Source organism: Equus przewalskii, chromosome 14, assembly GCF_037783145.1.
Source record: "Equus przewalskii isolate Varuska chromosome 14, EquPr2, whole genome shotgun sequence".
NCBI classification, from domain to species: Eukaryota; Metazoa; Chordata; class Mammalia; order Perissodactyla; family Equidae; genus Equus; species Equus przewalskii.
This window is the reverse complement of record NC_091844.1, coordinates 38715248-38736711: the sequence shown is the minus strand read 5'-3', so window position 1 is coordinate 38736711 and position 21464 is coordinate 38715248. Positions and strand designations below refer to the sequence as shown.

The following is a 21464-nucleotide window of genomic DNA, read 5'->3' as shown; positions in this document are numbered from 1 at the left end:
TTCATTTCCTTTAGAACAGGAACTGTCTTTTTGATGTTTGTGGCCTCAGTATCTAGTTGGTACACTAAGCCCTCCACAAGACTTTATAACACAGGTACACAACCCCTTTATGGTATGAGAGAGACAGGAAGGAAAATAGGTCTGCTGGGAGGCCAAGAAAATGGGAAAATCTGTCTCTCTCACCTGTGGACCATTCTTCCCAAAAGTGTTTACCCTGAGTCTACAAGCCTCTATACTTAACTTCCAGTTTACAGGAAATAAAGAGAGAGGAGGATATTTGATAACACCATGAGGAAACAATCAGACAAATCCAGAAATTGCAGAACATTCTGCAAGACAACTGGCCTAGACAAAATGTCATGAACAGAAAAAGATGGAAAGATTATTCTAGATTAAGAGATTGAAGAGACATAACATCCAAATGCATTATATGATCCTTGATTGGATCCAGGTTAGGAAAAGGCAATTACAGAAGACATTTTGAGCACAATTGGAGAAGTTGAAATATGGACTGTATATTAGATGATACTTTGGAATTATTGTTGCTTTTCTTAGATATCTTATGTAAAAAAAATGTCTTTATTCTTAGAAGAAGTGTGATAAAATATTTAGGGATGAAGTGTCATGATGTCGGTAACTTATTTTCAAATTATTTAGCAAAAATAAAATACAAATATAGATAAATATGGTCAAATATTAACAACCTTTGAATCTGGGTGGTGGAGGTAAACAGATGGTCACTGTACAAGGTTTTTCGTTTGTGGTTTTGGGATTTTGGGTGGGGGGCAGGTTCATTGAGGTATAATAGAGTAAAATTCAAAGTTTTTAAATTTACATAGTGTAAAATTTTATTAATTTTGACAAATGCATGCAATCGTGTAATTACCATCACCATCAAGATCCATTATACTCCATACAAATGCAGCCAAGAAGACAAGGGCTGCTCCTCAGAATCTCTGTCTGCCCAGGATGAGCAGGCTTTGCCAGTTTTCTCACCCGTCTCACAGCCCCTTGTTGCAAAAGCTCTATAGCAGGCGAGCACCGCAGAGAGGAACCGGCCTCCCTTCCCCCACTGATAGAAACCGGATCATTCATACATTGCTGGGGGGAACGTAACGTGGTACAGCCACTCTGGAAATCAGTTTGGCAGTTTCTTAAAAACCTAAACATACAACTACCATACAACCCAGCAATTGCAATCCTGGGCACTTATCCCAGAGAAATTAAGACATGTGTTCAAGCAAAACCTGTGCACATATGTTTATAGCAGCTTTATTTGTAATAGCTCAAAACTGGAAACAAACCACATGTCCTTCAACAGGTGAATGGTTAAACAAACTGGTACATCCATATGAAGGAATACTCCTCAGCAATAAAAAGAAACAAACTATTGATCACACACAACCTGGATGAATCTCCAGAGAATTATGCTGAGTGGGAAAAAACCAATCCCAAAAGCTTATATACTGTATTATTTCATTTATATAACACTCTTAAATGACAAAATTATAGAAATGAAGGACAGATTAGTGGTTGCCAGGGGTAAGGAGAGGTGGGAGCAGGAGGGAAGTGGGTGTAGCTATAAAAGGGCCACATAAGGGATCCTAGTGCTGAAGGAAATGTTCTGTATCTTGACTGTGTCAAGTTAATATCCTGACTGTGATATTGTACTATAGTTTTGCAAGATGTTACATAAGGAAAGCTGAGTAAAGGATACATAGAAACTCTCTATAGTATTTCTTACAGCTGTTATGTGAATCTACAATTACCTCATTAAAAAGCTTAATTTTTTAAAAGTTGGAAAGGATTCGAATAGACATTTGTCCAAAGAAGGTATACACATGGCTAATAAGTATATGAAAAGATGCTCAACATCATGAATCATTAGGGAAATGCAAATCAAAACCATGGTGAGGGGGCCGGCCTGGTGGCGCAGTGGTTAAGTGCGCACGTTCTGCTTCGGTGGCCCAGGGTTTGCCGGTTCGGATCCCAGCTGCAGACATGGCACCACTTGGCAAGCCGTGCTGTGGCAGGCGTCCCACATATAAAGCAGAGGAAGGTGGGCACGCATGTTAGTTCAGGGCCAGTCTTCCTCAGCAAAAAGAGGAGGATTGGCAGCAGATGTTAGCTCAGGGCTAATCTTCCTCAAAAATCAAACAAAACACAGTGAGACAGGATAACTATAAGCAAAAGCCAGACAATAGCAAGTATTGGGGAGGTTGCAGAGAAATTGGAACCCTTAATACATTGCTAGTGGGAAAATGGTGCAGTCACTTTTGAAAACAGTTTGGCAGTTCTTCAAAATCACAAACAAAGTTACCGTAAGACCCCATAATTCTAATCCTAGGTATATACCCAGGAGAAATGAAAATACGCATTCACCAAAAAATATTTTTCCGCAATAAAAAGGAATGACTGATACGTGCCGCAACTTGGATGAATCTTGAAAACATTCTAAGTGAAAGAAGCCAGTCACAAAAGACCACATATTACATTTACATTTATTACCTTTACCATTACATTTATATGAAATATCCGGAATAGGCAAATCTAAAGAAACAAAATAGATTAGTGGTTGCCTGGGGGCAACTTGTGTGACTGGTAATGGATAAAGGATTTCTTTTGGGGAGAATGGAAATGTCTAAAATTATATTGTGGTAACGGTTGCACAAACCTGTGAACTTAGTAAAGAACACTGACTTTTACCCTTTAAATGGGTCAATAGTATGCTAGGTGAATTATATCTCAAAAAAGCTAAAAAGAAAGAATCCAGCTTGAATCCAAGCTCTCTCTCTTTCACAGTCTTTTTAAAAAACTTTTTACTTGGAAAAAATTTGGGGGCTGGCCTGGTGGCGCAGTGGTTAAGTTGGCACGTTCCACTTCGGCAGCCTGGATTTGGGGATCCCAGCGGACATGGCACCACTTGGCAAGCCATGCTGTGGCAGGCATCCCACGTTAAAGCAGAGGAAGATGGGCACAGATGTTAGCTCAGGGATGGTCTTCCTCAGCAAACAGAGGAGGATTGGCAGCAGGTGTTGGCTCAGGGCTAATCTTCCTCAAAAAAAAAAAAAATTTCAAGCTTACAGAAAGTTGCAAGATTACCAATTACTGACATATTGCCTTTTTTTAAGGTCAAATTTAATCAGCTTTGGGCTGATGCATTGGCTTTTTTTGTAAGCCTGAGTTTCAGATTGTGTTGCTTACTCTACTCCAGTGGTTCTCAGTTGGGGCATTTGACAATCTTTGGAGACATTTGGGGGGCAGCTGCTACTGGCATCTAGTGAGTAGAGGCCAGGGATGCTGCTAAACATCCTACAATGCACAGGGCAGCACTCCTAACAAAAACTTATCTGGACCAAAATGTTAATAGTGCCAAGATCGAGAAATTTGCTGTACTCTATTAGTGTATTTATCAAAAAGAGAAATATTATGGTCTGATTAAACAGAGTGAGGATTTTACTCTCAGATTAGAGTTTTGGAGCATGGACTTGTGTATCTCTTATGGTTTATGTATTAGTTGGTCTTTCGGTTGATTCTTCTAGCCTAAACATTTGCCTGTTGCCTGAGAGGGAAAGAGCCAGACATAAAGCATCTGAGCAGAACTATAAACTAATGGACACTTAAGTATTTGGAAAAGATGATAGGGCAGCAGCTGAGAAGTCAGGTGGTAGCATAACACAGCCCAGGGCGGGACAGTAGAGCCTGTGGCTTAGGAGATCTGGTCCTAGTTTGAGGCAGCCCCGTCATGGCCCTGGGATAAACCATAACCATAGGACTTAAAGGACCCAAGAGGTCGTTTCACACATGACATCTTGCTGCTGTGTTTCCCTCATGAAATGGCAGGCACTGTGGCCATTTCTGGAGTCTGAATGGTTGTGGGAGTGACTACATGCTAGAATATCTCTATATGCGACTAACCAAAGCTTTTCAGTGGATATGCCCCTCCCAGTTCCACATGATGGGCCTGTTCAGGGTGTCTGTGGCCTTCAGAAAAGATTGGGGCCACAAGGGCAATCTTGGCTCCTCTATAAGGCCTTTGCATAGGAAGTTGAAGTTCACCTGCCATTAGATAGATATGTGCCATGACAGGCTTTGGGTGGGTGCGTGAGAGGGTGCGGTCATGAACCCATGAATCCTTTATTTCTACATATTCCCAAAATGTCTGAGAAGAGTATGCTGCTCAGAGAGGGCACTTGACAATTTTCAGTAAATATTTGAGTCTCTAACTGTGTCCTAGGCACTGTATGAGGCACATTAGTGGACAAGAGAGATGAGGTCCCTACCCTCAGGTGGCATATATTAACAAGAGTACCTTAATATATATTTATTCATAAGCTGATTTTTCTCTCTGAGACACTGACTTTATCATATCTTTGTAGTTATCATGAGAAAGATTTCGAGCTGAATAATGCTTGCCCATGGGAGCAACAGAGGAGCCATCTCTTGAGTTTTCTAAAAGGGTTAACAGCCATCAGCTGGAGTCTTAGACTACTGGAAAATTCTTCTTAAGAGTTTATTTAAATAGATAAGCCACTAAAAGCTCAGTAATTGAAGAACAAAATAGTGAAATGGCAAATATGGGTGTATCAATTGAACCTAAAACTTTAAAGACATCATATGGGAAAGTCAAATGATGACTTTCTAAAAGAAGGTTGTTGCATTTGAGTATTAGAAGCTAAGAGCATTCTTTAAAGCAAAATGTAATCATTGTGAATGATAAATACTAATTTGGCCACATCTATTTTTCTGCTCCTTTTAACTAGTTTTGGTTCTGTTTTCCATTTTGTTGTTCTGTTTTATATATGAAAGTATTTTAATTTCTTCAAAGAAATTTTTTGGAGTAGGGTGGGGTATAAATAAATACTTTTTGAAAAATCAGACCAGAGTGTGGACAATAGATGTCCCCTGTCCCCTGGGGTGAAGGTCAGGAAGGGCAGGGGTGGACAAAGTTATGCCAGGAAGGACAGAAAGTCCCCTGATAGCATTCTGCCTTTATGAGGTCCTGAGTACAGTGTTCTGTGTTATTCCAGACAAAACTGACCTTTGTCTAAAGGCTTACTTTTTTTTTCAGATGTACATCATAATATATTTTGAATTCTGTGTAGATTACATCACGTTCACCAGCCAAAAACTAATTATAGTCCATCCCCTCACATGTGAGCCTAATCACCCCTTTTGTCCTCGCCCCTCTTCCCCCATGGTAACCACCAATCCATTCTCCATTGCTATGTGTTTGTTTGTTGTTTTTATCTTCTACTTATGAATGATATCATATGGTATTTGACTTTCTCCCTCTGACTTATTTCACTCAGCATAATACCCTCAAGGTCCATCCTTGTTGTCACAAATGGCCAGATTTCATCGTTTCGTATGACGGAGTAGTATTCCATTGTGTGTAAATATCACATCTTCCTTATCCATTCGTCCCTTGAGGGGCACCTAGGTTGCTTCCAAGTCTTGGCTATTGTGTATAATTAAAGAGTTACTTTTTTGAAAGCCAAATATTTTCAATACATCAAGGCCCTCTATTCCTTAGATAACTGAGATCCAATAACTGTACAGTAACATGGTTTCATCCATATTCACAACTGTCGGTGAGTGGAACTTGATGCCCTAGGCTTGATACAATAGACAGAAGTTGAGGAAAATGAGAGAATTGAACTCAGATGATAATCTAAGAATCTTCTTTAACAGAATCCACTAGAAAGGGATAGGGTGCTCTCTCAGGTTAAAAATCAGTTCCATTTTGCCACAAGTGGGCTTTTGTTAGCTTTGTCCTATTTCTTTGCAAAACAGGCAGAATCTGAATCCATTTTTGGAGACCCAGAGAGTAAATGCCATTCCTTTTACCTGGAGCTTCAAACAGCCTACTTTGAGCCTCTGCTGGATCCAGACAGTGATTTCCTTCCCTAACCCTTCCACAGAGTTGTTGGATCTTTTTCTCTCTGAGCTCCATAGAGATGTCCCTGACACAAGTTCTTGTTGGGGTCTCGGGATTTATCATCCAACTCACATTGTTACCGGTGTAGGGACCTGAAGTTGGCCACCCCAAGATATGTCTCTTTGGCATCAGGATTATTTGAGGCTGATTGCTTTTGATAAACTGGGACAGGGAAGGAGGCTCTGAGGAATGGAACTTGCCCTTCCTTAGGACACATTTACATTTGTAAGGTAAATCTCTATCTATAAAAGGTGCCTCCCTCTCTGTACCAGGAAGAAGAAAGGAGATGACCTTGTCTCTAGAAACTCTTAATCAATACCAAAGGCAAGGACTTAAATCTGCATTTTATTGTGCTTCTCTGGTAACCTCCTGTAACTGACTTCCCTCCCCCTCCCAACATTGGCATTTCTTTAAGGATTAAGCATCTTTCCTTAGGCTAGGAACTGATTGCTGCGCTCACCTGTGACCACCCAGCTCCAGACATAGACTTGCCTCCTGCTACGCCCTCGGAGATAGCAGACCACTACCTGCTGTGTCCATCGAGCGCTGTGCCGACAGGGCAATCTTGTGACTACTGTGGGAGGGACATTTCAATCACGTGTGAAACACCCTGTTTGGGGGTATAGAACCACTCTGTGCACCCCACTTCTTCGGTGCCCTTTCTTCCTTCGGGAAGAAAGGCCCCAGGCCGTGGTTCCTCATAAAGCTCTGTTTAATTTTCTCTTGCTATTCTGTCTCATGTGAATTTAATTCGTTCTCCGGTCAGACGAACCCACATTTGGGAAGAGGAAATGTCTTCCTCCCGTACACCAGTCAGCGCGCAGGGCTCATAGGGCTGCCTTTGGAGGAACTGCCATCCTCTCATGCTCTAGTCTGGCCTCTCCAGTCCCTCGCATACAGGAGCTTGGTCTCCTCCACGCTCAAATAGCTTAACTTGGAGTCAGGCATCCAGGAAACATTAGCTAGTTAGCATTGGCTGAGTTTTTTTTACAAATGTTTATGGCTTTCCAAAAGAAAGTATGTACACATCTATCAGAATGGCTAAAACAAAAATAGTGATAAACCAAATGCTAGTAAGGATGCAGAGAAACTGAATCACTCAGACATTGCTGGTGAGAATTTAAAATGATACAGCCACCCTGGAAAACAGTTTGGCAGTTTCTTACAGACCCAAACACGCTTACCATATTGATGCGGGGTCGGTGAGCCAAGGAGTGGAAAGAAAGATTTCTTAGACTCTTAAGATCTGGCAGTAGTGCTCTTTTATTTAGAGAATAGTATGGAATAGCATGGGGACAGGACCCATGGGCAGTCAGAGCTTCTGCTGCCCCAAGTTGAGGGTTAGAGCTAAATTTAAGGCATAGGTATGTGAGTTATCTCTTTACAAGACAAAGGAAAGAATATGTAAAAAAGTTAAAATGGTGTCAGTGCCAGTAGGGTCCGGCCATTGGGCAGTCCCACAACTTTTAGATAAGAATCAAACTGGATTGAGTAAATGGCAGAAGTCACTGCTTAAATATTATCTTCAGCTAAAGACAAAGGAGGATTTTGGGGTGGGGAGGTCAGTTACATGAGGTTGCCGGACAGTAAACAACTTAAGTCCTTGCCTTCCCCGTTAAGAGTTTCCAGAGATAAGGCCATCTCCTTCTTCCTGGCACAGAGAGGAGGCATCTTTACAGATAGAGGTTTCCCTTAGAAATGTAAATGTTTCCCAACAGAGGGGCAAGCAAATTCCACTCCTCGGAGCCTGGTTCTCATCTGCAGTTTTAAAATTAACCAGCCTAAAAATCCTCATCAATATGACCCAGCAATTGTACTCCTTGGATTTTTATCCTAGAGTAATCAAAACCTATGCTGACACAAAAACCTGTACTCAAATGCTTATAGCAGTTTTATTCTTAATAGCCAAAAAGCTGAAATAACCCAGATGTCCTTCAACAGGTGAATGGATAAAGAAACTTTGGTACTTCTATATCATAGAACACTATGCAGTGATAAAAAGAAATGAGCTATTGATACACAGAAACAACTTGGATAGATCTCAAGGAATTATGCTGAGTCAAAAGAAAAAAAAGCCCATCCAAAAAGATAAACACTGTTTGATTCAGTTTATATAACATTCTTAAAATAACAAAATTTAGAAATGGAGAACAGATTAGTGGTTGCCAGGGATTAGGGATGTAGGGAGAAGGAGCAGGATGGAGATGGGTGTGATTATAAAAAGCAACAAGAGAGATCCTTGTGGTTTATGTAACTGTTCTGTATCTTGACTGTGGTGATGGATACACAAACCTAATCATGTGATTAAACTGTATAAACACACACACACACACAAATGAGTACAAGTCAAACTAAAGAAATCTGAATAAGACTGGTGGATTTTATTAATGTCAATATTCTGGTTGTAATACTGTTTTGCAAGCTGTTACTATTGGGGGAACTGGGTAAACAGTAAGTGGATCTCTCTGTATTCTTTCTTACAACTGCATGTGAATCTACAATTAATTAAAATTTCAACAGCCATTGATGATAAAAACTCAGCAAACTGGAAAGAAAGGGGAACTTCTTCAGTTTGACAAAGAGCACCTATAAAAAGACCTAAAGCTAACATCATACTTAATAGTGAGAAACTGGATGCTTTCCCCCTATGGTTAGGAACAAGGCTAGGATGTCCTCTCTCACCACACCATTCAGCATTGTACTGAAATTCCTAGCTAGTGCATTAAGACAAGAAAAGGAAATAAAAGGTATACAGATTAGAAAGGAAGAAATACAACTCTATTCACAGATTACGTGAAAATCCCAAAGAACCAACAAAAAAACCCTCATGGAACTAATAATTGACTATAGCAAAGTTGCAGGATACAAGGTTAATATACAAAAGTCAATTGCTTTCTTATATACTAGCAATGAACTATTGGGATTTGAAATTTCAAAAAGCAATTCCATTTACAATAGCACCCAATAAATGAAATACTTAGGTATAAGGCTACCAAAATATGTGCAAGACCTATATGGAGAAAATTAGAAAACACTGAAGAAAAGAAATAAAAAAAGATCTAAATAAATCATGATATATTTCATGTTCATGGATTGGAAGACTCAATATTGTTAAGATGTCAGTTCTTCCCACCTTCATCTGTAGATTCACTATAATCAAATCAAAATGTCAGCAAACTATTTTGTAGATAACAAACTGATTCTAAAGTTTATACATAAGGCAAAGGACTTAGAATAGCCAAGACAATTACTGAAGAAGAAAAACAAAGTTGGAAGACTCACGCTACCCAATTTTAAGACGTACTATAAGGCTTCAATAATCAAGGCAACATAGTAGTGATGAAAGAATAGACACGAGGATCAATGACAGAATAGAGAGCCCTGAAATAGACCCACACAAATATCACCAACTGATCTTTGGCAAAGGGGCAAAGGTGATTCAGTGGAGAAAGGAAAGTCTTTTCAATAAATAGTAATTGAACAAATGGTGATGGATGTACGTATGCAAAAAAATGAACCTAGTCACGGACCTTACACCTTACATAAAAAGTAACTCAAAGTGTATCATAGAGCTAAATGTAAAATGCAAAACTATAAAACTTCTTGAAGAAAACATGGGAGAAAGTCTGCATGGGAATGAGTCTTTAAATAGCACCAATAGCATGTCCCCGGAAAGGAAAATTATTAAGTTTGACTTTATATACAACAATAAGTATGTAAAACTCAACAATAAGCAAATAACCCAATTTAAAAATGAACAAAACATCTGAACAGATACCTCACCAAAGAAGATCTACAAATAGTAAATAAGCATATGAAAAGATACTCAACATCATTTGTCATTAGAGAATAGCAAATTACATCAACAATGTGATACCACTACGTACCTATTAGAATGGCTTAAAAAAAAACCAAAACTGAATGCCAACTGCTGGGAAGGATAAGGAGCAACAGGAACTCTCACACATTGCTGCTGGAAATCCAAAGTGGTAGAGCCACTTTGGAAAACAATTTAATAGTTTCTTAGAAAACTAAACATAGTCTTACCATATGATCCAGCAATCATGCTCCTGATTTGAAAACTGATGTCTCAACTGATTCAAAAACTATCGCCACACAAAAACCTGCATGTGAATGTTTATAACAGCTAGATTCATAATCGCCAAAAACTGGAAGCAACCAAAATGTCCTTCAGTAGGTGAATGAGTAAACAAACTGGTACATCCATACAGTGGAATATTATATAGCAATAAAAAGAAACGAGCTGTTGAAGACATGGATGAATCTTAAATGCATACTGCTAAGTGAAAGAAGCCAGTCTGAAAAAAAAAACATACTTTATAAGTCCAATTATATGACATTCTGGAAAAGGCAGAACTATAGAGATGGTAAACAGATCAGTGGCTGCCAGGGGTTTAGGCTGGGGGAGGCTTGAAAAGATAAAACTTGGGCAGTGAAACTATTCTGTATGATATTGTAATGGTGAATACAAGACATTAGCATTTTTCAAAACCCATTGAACTTTGCATCACAAAGAATAAATCTTGACGTATGCAAATTTAAAAAAATTGTTTAGGAGGTTGGAGCTCCCACGATGGAACACAGAATGTGACCAAAGAACATAAATATATTTCAAATGTAAATATATGAAACAATCTCACTGAAGCGGGTAGGGAAATAAGGCGCTGACCTAAGTAACTTTGGAAATGATAGGAATCTATAAGACTAAAAGGAATTGTATATAGGTACTATTTCCTATGGGGGTATGGGCTAGCAATTCTGAAACCACTACACATGTACACTGGAATTGAAGAATTAAATAAATGAATGATGGGTGATGGGAACCAGGTTGTTGTTGGAGGTTACGGATAAGCAAGGAGAAGAAGTTAGAATAATCCGTGTTGTAATGGATTTGATTTGGAAATATCAGTATGAACTCATGTTTAAATTAATACAGGTACAAGTGGTTACAGATAGAAACAATTATAGATATGTGTGTATATATATATGGGTTAGTTTACATACCTATATTTGCTCTGTCAACTGAGAGGGCCTAAAAGAAATGATACCCCAGTAGCAATGAACACATCTAGAGTCCACATCTTGGTTTCTAGTACTATTCTCCAATAAAAGGAACCAGGGCTCCTTGGAGAAAAGGCTGATTCTAGGAATGGGATAGGAAAGATACAATTTGAGCCTAGAGCATCTTGTATTGCCAGGAAGTAAAAAAATGCTCAAAACAAAAATCGAAAACCCCACAATGATGGTCATATGTCAAAGTGATATAGAAGCCAACTGAAAGAGTTCCTAATGGCCAAAGGTGGAACAATTTGAGCAAGAAAATGAATAAAGTAGTATTGTATTGTAACTTTAAGTGTAAAATATTCAGGAGTCCATACTGATAGAAGTAAATGATTGAATAAATAAATAAATGGGGGAGATTAGATATACCTCCCATGCAGAAGAATTGCAAATAATCAAGGTAAATATTCTACCCTTAAGAGGGTGGAACGTAATTCCCCACTGTTTAAATGTGGTCTGTGGGGGCCAGCCCGGTGGCTCAGCCGTTAAGTACACACGTTCTGCTTCTCGGCAGCCTGGGGTTTGCTGGTTCGGATCCCAGGTGCGAACATGGCACCACTCGGCACACCATGCTGTGGTAGGCATCCCATGTATAAAGTAGAGGAAGACAAGCATGGATGTTAGGTCAGGGCCAGTCTTCCTCAGCAAAAAGAGGAGGATTGGCATTAGTTATCTCAGGGCTAATCTTGCTCAATAAATAAATAAATAAATAATGTGGTCTGTGTGTAGTGACCTTTTTCCAAAGAGTACAGTATGGAAAGAGAGAAAAAAAGAGTAACTTTACAGTAGAGAAACCTGACAAACACTAACCCAGCCAGGTGATCAAGGGTAACATCAGCAGTGATAAGTCATATTGATAGTGTGCTCCCTTCATACAATGTGATGAAAATGGCACTTTACCTCTGTGCTCTGTGTTCTTCCTCCAAAAAACACATTACCCCTGTCTAACCATGTGAAAAACATCAGACACATCACAGTTGAAAGACATTCTATAAAATATAAGACCAGGACTTCTCAAAACTCTCAAGGATCATCAAAAAACAAGGGAAGTCTGAGAAACAGTCACAGCTGAAAGGAGCCTAAGGAGATATAACCACAAAACATAATATGGTATTCTGGATGAGATCCTGATGGAGAAAAAGGACATTAGAGGAAAAGTGAGGAAATCTCAAATATGGACTTTAGTTAATAAGAGTGTTTCCATTAATCTTAATAAGACTGGTCCATTACTTGTGACAAATGTACCATACTAATGTGAAATGCTAATGATAGGGGAAATAGGATGTGGAATATATAAGAACTCTCTGCTCTATCTTCACAATCATTCGGTAAATCTAAAACTGTTCTAAAATAAAAATTTATTTTAAGATAAAAGGAATGGACGTGTTCCCTCCGCCACCCTGAAAAGGATCCCAGTGCACCTGCGCCCATTCTGAGAGCACCATTGCATGTTTTGGCCTTTCCCTCAATTTTTCCTCTCTATTCCCACCCTCTGCAGCACTTGTGCAGAGGACTTGGTGCTGAGATTGTCTAAAGCCACTGAGAAAATGGTGGAAAATTCACTGTCATCGTTGCCAGAAAGAGCAAAGTATGGCTTTGTTCTTAAGCTCTCAGTTTGACTTCACACTGTATCTCCTGTGGGCTTCCATTCCTGAATCTTGGCTAAACTCCTTAGGCTTAACTTTTTGGCCTCAAAAATACTGGGCAGTTGCATTACCTGTCTACTTCCTATTTCTATTGTAATTGGTTACAGTAACCTGCTATGTACTCTAATTTGGAGTTAATATGATGAATACTTCTCCATTCAACTCCATTCATACAGTCACAGATAACTATGCTAAAAATAAACAGTGCAAGAAATACCAAGAGAGGCCGTCCCAGCATTAAGATATATTCCTATTGGTGAAGTAAACGAAATGTTCTTTCTTGCAGCCAAAGAACTTTACACCAAAAACTGAGTTGTATGTAGACATACTAACACTAAGCATTTATTTGTAAGTTTTTGAAATAATAATTTGGACCATAATTATTTTGACTCTCTCTCTTATTAGGACCCAATATTGAGATGTAAAAGAAAAAAGTAAGTTGAACTTCTCTTAGATTAAGTTCTATTAATATTGTAAATGTTGTTAAATATTAGTTATTAATGGACAGAATAAATAAAGGAATGAACTATTGATACACGTAACAACTTGAATGGATCTCAAGGGAATTATGCTGAGTGAAAAAAAAACAAAATCAAAAGGTTACATTTATATAACATTTTCTATAATGTGTAACAATTTACATTAAAATTTGGAAATAGTTAAGTTCGCAGGTTCTGCTTCTCAGCAGCCCGGGGTTCGCCAGTTCAGATCCTGGGTGCAGACACGGCACCACTTGGCAAAAGCCATGCTGTGGTAGGTGTCCCGCATATAAAGTAGAGGAAGATGGGAATGGATGTTAGCTCAGGGCCAGTCTTCCTCAGCAAAAAGAGGAGGATTGGCAGTAGTTAGCTCAGGGCTAATCTTCCTCAAAGAAAAAAAAAATTTGGAAATAAAATTATAGAGATGAACGGATTAGTGGCTGCTAGGGGTTAGGGACGGAGGGAGAGAGAGGGCATGAGTACAAACAAGGAGCAGGAAGGATACTTGTGATGATGAAACATTCTATATATTGTCGGTGGTGGTGGTTTCACAAAAATACAAGTGATAAAATTGCATAGAACTAAGTGCACACACATGAGTGCATGTAAAACTGGTGAAATTGGAATAAGCTTTGTGGGTTGTACCAGTGTCATTCCTAGTTGTGATATGGGACTACAATTATGCAAGATGTTACCAATGGGGGAAATGAGTAAAGGGTAAGTGGAATTTGTCATTACATTTTTAAAGGCATTAGCTATTGCTTCTACTCATTCTTTTTTTAATTGATATATAATTCATATACCATAAAATCAACCTTTAAACCATACAATTCAGTGGTTTTTAGTATATTCAACTATCACCACTAATTCCAGAACACTTTCATCCCCCCAAAAGAAACCCCATATGAATTAGTAGTCACTCTCCATTCTCACCTCCCCCACCCTCTAGAAATTACTAATCTTCTTTGTGTCTCTGTGGATTTGCCTTTTCTTGATATTTTATATAAATGGAATCATACAATATGTATTCTTTTGTGCCTGGCTTCTTTCACCTTTAAGATTCATCCATATTATAGCATGTATCAGTACTTCATTCCTTTCCATGGTTGAATAATATTCCATTATATAGATATGCCACATTTTGTTTATTCATGCATTAACTGATGGACATCTAAATTGTTTTCACTTTTTGATTATTGCGAATAATGCTGATATGAACATTTATGTACAAGCTTTCTTTGAACACGTGTTGTCAATTTTCTTGAGTATATACCTACGAGTAGAATTTTTGGGTCAAGTTGTAACTCCGTTTGACTTTTTGAAGGACTGACATAGTTTTCCAAGATGCTGTACCATTTTACATTCCCACCATCAGTGTACAAAAGTTCCACTTTCTCCACATCGTCACTAACACATGTGATCGTCCGTCTTTTTGATTATAGCCATCCAGGTGGGTGTGAAGTGATATCTCATTGTGGTTTTGATTTTCTATTTCTTATTTACTCAGTTTCACTAGCTTTTGTCTTTCTAGGAATGTTTATTTTATCTTTGTTATCTAATTTGTTGGCATGCAATTGTTCTTAGTTTTCCTTTATAGTCCTTTTTATTTTTGTAAGGTTGATAGTCATATTCTCTCTTTCATTGCTGATTTTTAGTCATTTGAGTCTTGTCACCTTTTATCTTCACCAGTCTAGCTTTAGGTTTGTCAATTTTGTTGATATTTTCACAAACCAACTTTGGGTTTTATTAATTTCCTCCATGTTTTTCTATTCTGTATTTCATGTATTTCCTCTCTAATCTTTTTAGCCCCCTTCCTTCCACTTGCTTCAGATTTAGTTTGCTCTTCCTTTTCCGGTTACTTCAGGTGAAAAGTTAGGTTATTGATTTAAGATTTTTTCTTTTTTTTTAAATATAGGTATTTATAGCTTCTCTGTATATATATTTTTTGCAACTTCATGTGAATCTATAATTATTTCAAAATAAAAACTTAAGAAAAAAGTATGTACTTATGCTCTGCCAGAGGAGCTGTGTATAGTGATGACTCAGCCATTGTATCTACCAAGGAGCTTAGTCTAGTGAAAAAAGATACAAATAGAGTGATTCAGAAGATGAAGAGATGGCCGCCTGCTGCAGAGATGAGAGAAAACACTGAAAGGTATCCAGGAAAACCATGAAGGCACAATTAAGGGCTTATATGAGTCGAAGAGTGATGCTTTCATCATGGGAATTCCATACTCAGAGGCCAGTCCCTAAGGAGGTGTCACTTATTTCTCCTCAGATCTTCAGGGACCACAGCTGAAGCCATTTGGGACAAGGATGGAACCACACTCTGATTGAGGCTAATGTTTCCAGATGAAGACTTCTCTGCAGCTCAGACTGCTCAAAGATACCCCCATCTCCTACCAAGTTACTCAAAATTTTCTAAATGTGCAGATTGACTTCCTTTATAAATGATAGCAAGAATAATGTTTAAACAGGAAGAGAAGGCTAGACAATTTCTTGGAGTTGCTAATATTCAAAACATTTCTTTTAACTTTAATTTTGAAGTAATTCCACTCACCAAAAAAATTGCAAAAATAGTACAAAGAATTCCCATATACCCTTCACCCAACTTTCCAAGCTCTCCCAAACATTAACAACTTGCATTGGGTTGCTAATAATTTTTTAATATTTACTCTTTAACTTTTTTTTTGACTAGGTAACACACTCTTTTGGCTTATAAAGCAAAACAATGTAAAGAGAGACACAGGTGAAAATTCTTGTTCTCACCTCTGCCCTTGCTACCCCATCACTCTCACCTCTCCTAAATACTCACGAGTGACCATCTGTATTTTTTTTTATGCAAACACAAAGAAAATATTTTCATACCTTCCCTTCTCTTCCTACCCCCCAAAAAGCTAGCATTCTATCCATACTGTTCTGGGTCTTGCATTTATCATTTAACAATATAGCTTAGAAAGATTTCCAAATCAGAACATAGTAATGCTTTTTTTTAAAAAAAAAAAAAAAAAAAAAGGACTTCAGTATTTACCCCATTAGTATTTATCCCATCTTAGCCCCACTGCCCTCCAGCATTGGCTCAGACTTTGCTCATGCTCCGTCTTTCCTGTCTAACCTCAATTGTTTGAAACCCAAATCCACCAAGCATAGTTCATTCTCTGTGCTGAAAAACTCAGGGCTTTTACAGACCCTGGGCAGTATGACACCAACACATACTAACTCCCAAGGGAATCTCTATTCCAGACCAGGCCACCAACCCCTGTGCCATCGGGACCACAGGGACACATTCAGAAGTGACAGCAACAGGGTGATTGCCTTAGTATGAGCAACCCCCCAAAGAGATCTCTCTGGGCCAAGAAGAAGAACTGATCTGGAACAAGGCCTTGTTGCCAAGCAACCCCGAAGGGGATGAAATTAATGCAATCTGTTTTTCATGTAACTGCATCTCAAATGAAAGCTGAGTCCAGAGTTAATTCTATGCAAAATTAATAATTACCACATGATTCTTTCTTTTAAATGGCTGTTGCCAAAAGACTGAGGACTAAAGAAACCAGTATATCTTTTTTTAAAGGGATGAGGGAGAGGAAAAAAAAAGAGAACAAATAAATTCAGATGCTGTGTTTTTCCATTTGAGTCTTAGGCAGGAGATCAGACATTTCTATCTTAGACTGCTGTTGCATCTGCCTGGTGTGAAACCTGCTTTAAAAGCAGATCCCAAGTAGACAAGATAATATGCACCAAATTGCTGAGGAAAGATATTTCTCTTAGAGGTGAGAGAAAGCTTCAGATCATTCAAGACCATTTTAATTTCCTTTTTAGGAAATTTGAAATGTACTTTTCTCCATTAGTATGTTCAGAGAGAGAAAATTGTCATAAAAATAAAAATAGCCCTACTGCTTCCACCCACTTTCCCTAACCCCACACTAAAGGCTGAAAGAGGAGTGCAGCTTGATATGCTCAGTAACCCTTGCTTTTGAGAGCTTATCAAAATTAAAAAGGCATAAGTGACATAGAAAAGAAGATTCCACCCCCACTCTGCTTCTGCTGCATTAATTTGGGTAAATTAACTGTGTAGTTAGGGCAGAGTAATGGCCTTCTCACCAAGAGAACCCTTTTGATTATTATTTTGTGGTTGTCCAGTAAAACACAACTCAAAACAAAGCAATTGTAGCCAAAGAAACTAATTTTATCTAAGAAGGAAAACTTCCTTGCTTAACAAAAGCTTGGACCCAGACTTCTTGCTGGAGAAGGTAGCTATCCAGTTAAATGTCTTACTCACTTAGGGTTTATGTGGTGTATTTACTGACCTTGAGGCAGGACAATCCTTTTCTTTCCTTCTGTCACTCCACCACCCTCATCTCATACTGGGCCAGTCTGAGCAAACATCTTCCCAGCCAATTTGTCTCTGTGAAGCAATGAGTGTTTGCTGATAGAATTGAACAGAATGTACTCATACATAAGGAAAACCAGAGAGCAAAAAGTGCACACTTGATTTTTGGAACCTCTATCAGTCAGGGTCTCAGCAGGAAACATGGTACATTCAAATTGGATGCTTTGAGGAGCGTTTAATAAAGGCATTATTTACAAAGGTTGGTGGGGAAATGCAAAGGATTGGTGTTACCTTGGGCTGGTAACATTGAGTTGGGAGTCATTACCACGTCTAGGCCTGAAAAAGTGAGAGAATTGAGAGATAGTGGGGTGGTATGAAGAGGGCCGCCTTATAAGAATGTATCCTTCATGGGGGTATCAATACCCTGTTATCACTTGCCTCCTTCCCTCTGATCTCTGGCTAGGGTTCCCCATTTGGCTGAACCTCTAGAAGTCAGAAGACAACTCTGTTGTCAAGTTGAATGTAGTAACTATAGGTCAGCCTCCCAGGGCATGGAGCAGTGGGGAGACATATCATGATACACAGAAGATAGCCAATGCTAAACCTCAGCTAATCGTTCTGGTTCCCAGTCTATTCAATCGTTCATTCTGCCAGCACTTATTGATCACCAACCTTGTGCAGGCATTGATCTAGGAGATACAGCAGTAAACATTAGGCAACCCTCATGGAGCTTACAATCCCTGTGGCTGTGTCAGGCCTGGGCAAGCTTCAAACTACATCTAGACTAAAGATTTAAGAACACAAGCCCAGGGGCCACCTAGTGGCACAGCGGTGAAGTGCGCACGTTCCGTTTCGACGGCCTGGGGTTCGCCGGTTCGGATGCCGGGTGCAGACATGGCACCGCTTGGCACACCATTCTGTGGTAGGCATCCCACATAGAAAGTAGAGGAAGGTGGGCACGGATGTTAGTTCAGGGCCAGCCTTCCTCAGCAAAAAGAGGAGGATTAGCAGCAGTTAGATCAGGGCTAATCTTCCTCAAAAAGATAACATTTAAAAAAAAAAAGAACACAAGCCCTCCAACTCCTACCATGATTATCGCATAACTTCTCTGCTTCCTCTTCCCTCTTGGTCAGGAATAGTGATTCTCTTGTTACCATAACAGTGCTGGTAATGAGGGGAATGTATGTGTAGGTATATGTATTAAGGGGTGGGTTTTGAAAGGATACATATACAGAGGAGCCCAGAAAAAGGAAACCAGCTGGGCCTCAGCAAAGGCAGAGACAGTGGTGAAGCCAGGTCATAGGAGCTTCTCTCCAGAGCATGGCCTTTAAGGACCCAGCTCCTACCCATGCATATGCCCTCTTCCTCCTCCACATGCAACCAGCTTCTAGTTCCCATTCCCATAGATTTGGCCCTGCTTATCTTTCCATGCAAGCCCACTTGAGGGCACTGCCTAGCCTGTCGGGGGTGGCCCTTGGGCTGGCTCCCTGCTCCTGGCCCAGTCAGTGGCCATTCCTGGATATAGAACAACTTGATGTTATCTCTCTGAGCAGGGACTCTAGTGGGCAGGTTCCCCCTCCATAGGAGACATCGGGTGTGGCAGAGCCCATAGCTTACGTGCCCAGGGCCCTCTACTACTAGATGATAAACTCCTAGAGGTCTGGGACCTGGGTCTCACATTGGTTTTCCCGTAGTACATGGTATTGTTTCTTTTAAGTCAGCCACTCAGTCCATATGTACTGAAGTGGAGTAGGAAAAATAAACACTGTTACAATTAGATATCTCAACCACATCCATTCCTGGGGATCTTTTCAAGCATAAAGACATTTGACATTTGTTGAGAAGGACTTTTTTGATCCACATGCAGAGAAGCCAACCTGCTTTGGGCTGACAAAGAGACACACTGGCAAAGCATGCATCCTGTTGGGGACAATGGCTCCTTTTTTCCTGAAATGCCTCCCAGCTGTGTGTGGCCAGGCCAGGGCTAGGCTCAGTTCCTTGCACCAAGGAATCTCTCACAGTAGCAGAAGAGCAAGTGAGGCACTGCTTTCCTGCTATTGTAACCCTCTTATTCCATTTCAGTGACATGAGCTTGTTGACGTTGTACAGAGAGACTGACACCATCTATTCTTCCCAGAGCAAAGCTGGCCTTTCTGATGGTGAGCATAGGGCTCACTGCTGTGTATCATAGAGATGTTTTCTTCCTGGGTGGATCTAAAGGATAGAATTCCTTTGGCTGAAAATCGAGGGTATGAGCCACAGTAAAAGTTACTGGCAGAAATGACTTTAGGCTCTCCTACACTTGAGGCCTAGAACCTCTGCGGCAGAAAGCAGCTGTTTCCCTTGCAAGCACAGCTGGCACTTTCTACATAGCACAGCTTTCCAAACCAAATTCTCAAGTCTTTGGGAGACTCATTCTTCCGGAGACTCAGCTGGACAGCAACTTGAAGGTTATCCATCAACAGCAGAATTTGACCCTTGGGTCAGAGGAAGGTTTTAATTAACTTCATCTGAAGTTTCCAAGGCCTTTCCAGCTGTTTTAGGATGTTGTGTTCCAAGCTGCAGAAGTTAAAACTTCCCCTTTCTGGCATCCAAAACTGAATTTTGGAAGCAGAAGAAGAAAAGCTTTTGGCTTCTGATATCACAGCACATCAGCCAGGCCTGGATCTTGCCACTAAATGGGGAGAGACCATCTCTGGAGTCTCCTTAGAGCCAGAATGGCATGTTTGACCTTAGACACATGGACTTGGCAGTCTTGGACACTCTGCTAGGGTCTGGGTCTTCTCCCAAAGCCTAGGACTTTGAGGGACAGCTAGCAAATGTAACAGCCAGCTGGGCAGTGTTGAATACCAAGAAAGGGAATATGGTAGCACTTCAGTAACACCAGGTCTGGTTTTCCTGACATCTCAGAGCAGAGGGTATCTGTTGGGACTAATGGATCTAAAAAAGTCAGGGAAAAGGGTATGGGAAGTTTTCTCCGCCTGAAAGGATGAGCTATATCTTTTCGAGAATGGACATCTGATTCTTTCATTCAAGGAAGGTTGATTGAGCCCTTTCTGCCCATCAGGCATATGTTGAATGTTGGAGGATAGAGCAACAAACAGTCACACATTTTAAGGGTAAGGAGCATGTTTTACCCTCCTTAATCTTGCTTACAACAGACACTCAGGTAATATTTCACTGAAATATTCCCCCAAAGTCAAATGGCTTCACCCATTCTCCAGTGTCCATTTTCTTTCCCTGTCCCTCCTTTAACTGATCTCCCATCTCACCAAGTCGAGAAAATGCAAGCATTTTCTTCTCTGTGCAAATTGCTTACTTGCACGGAAGTTCACCTACAAACCAAACCAAAGGAGAACAGGGGAGGGAAAGGAGAATTGGTTTCCCTTGAGCCTTGCCTAGTTTTCATCTAGCACAGCCTGATTCTAAGTGGTTGCTTGTCACACTGGCAAAAAGCCTGTTTCATCCTAACTCTTCCTCCTCAACTGCCCACTCCCTCATTAAAAAAAAATTTTTTAATACATATTTTCTGAGTATGAAAATAATAAATATCTGAGCCAGCCCTGATGGTCTAGTGGTTAAAGTTCAGTGCTCATACCACTTCCACAGCCTGGGTTCATTTTTCAGTTGCAGAACCACAGCACCTGTCTGTCCAGTTGCCATGTTGTGGCAGCAGCTCACAGAGGAGAAGTAGCAGGACTTACAACTAGGATATGCAACCATGCACTGGGGCTTTGGGGAGAAAGAAAAAAAAAAGAGGAAGATTGGCAACAGTTGTTAGATCAGGGCAAATCTTTCCTTGCAAATCAATCAATTAATTAATTAATTAATTAATAATAGATACCATTTGGAAAAGAGGATACGCTTTTCCCCACTCCCAATACAGTTAAAAAATTATTTTCCTGGGTGAATTCTGAAGCCATGTTTGGCTCTTCCCTCCCAGGGGTTTCCAAAGGAGGCAAATGAGTAAACCTCTCCATCTCTGA

At 39.9% G+C, this 21464-nt stretch overlaps 1 protein-coding gene and 1 pseudogene across 2 annotated transcripts in view; both read left to right on the top strand.

The window, feature by feature from the left end:
- Positions 1-21464, top strand: part of COMMD1 (copper metabolism domain containing 1) — a 226624-nt gene that overhangs the window by 164703 nt on the left and 40457 nt on the right. The window lies entirely within an intron of this gene.
- Positions 12488-13105, top strand: LOC103566215 (phosphatidylinositol N-acetylglucosaminyltransferase subunit P-like; annotated as a pseudogene).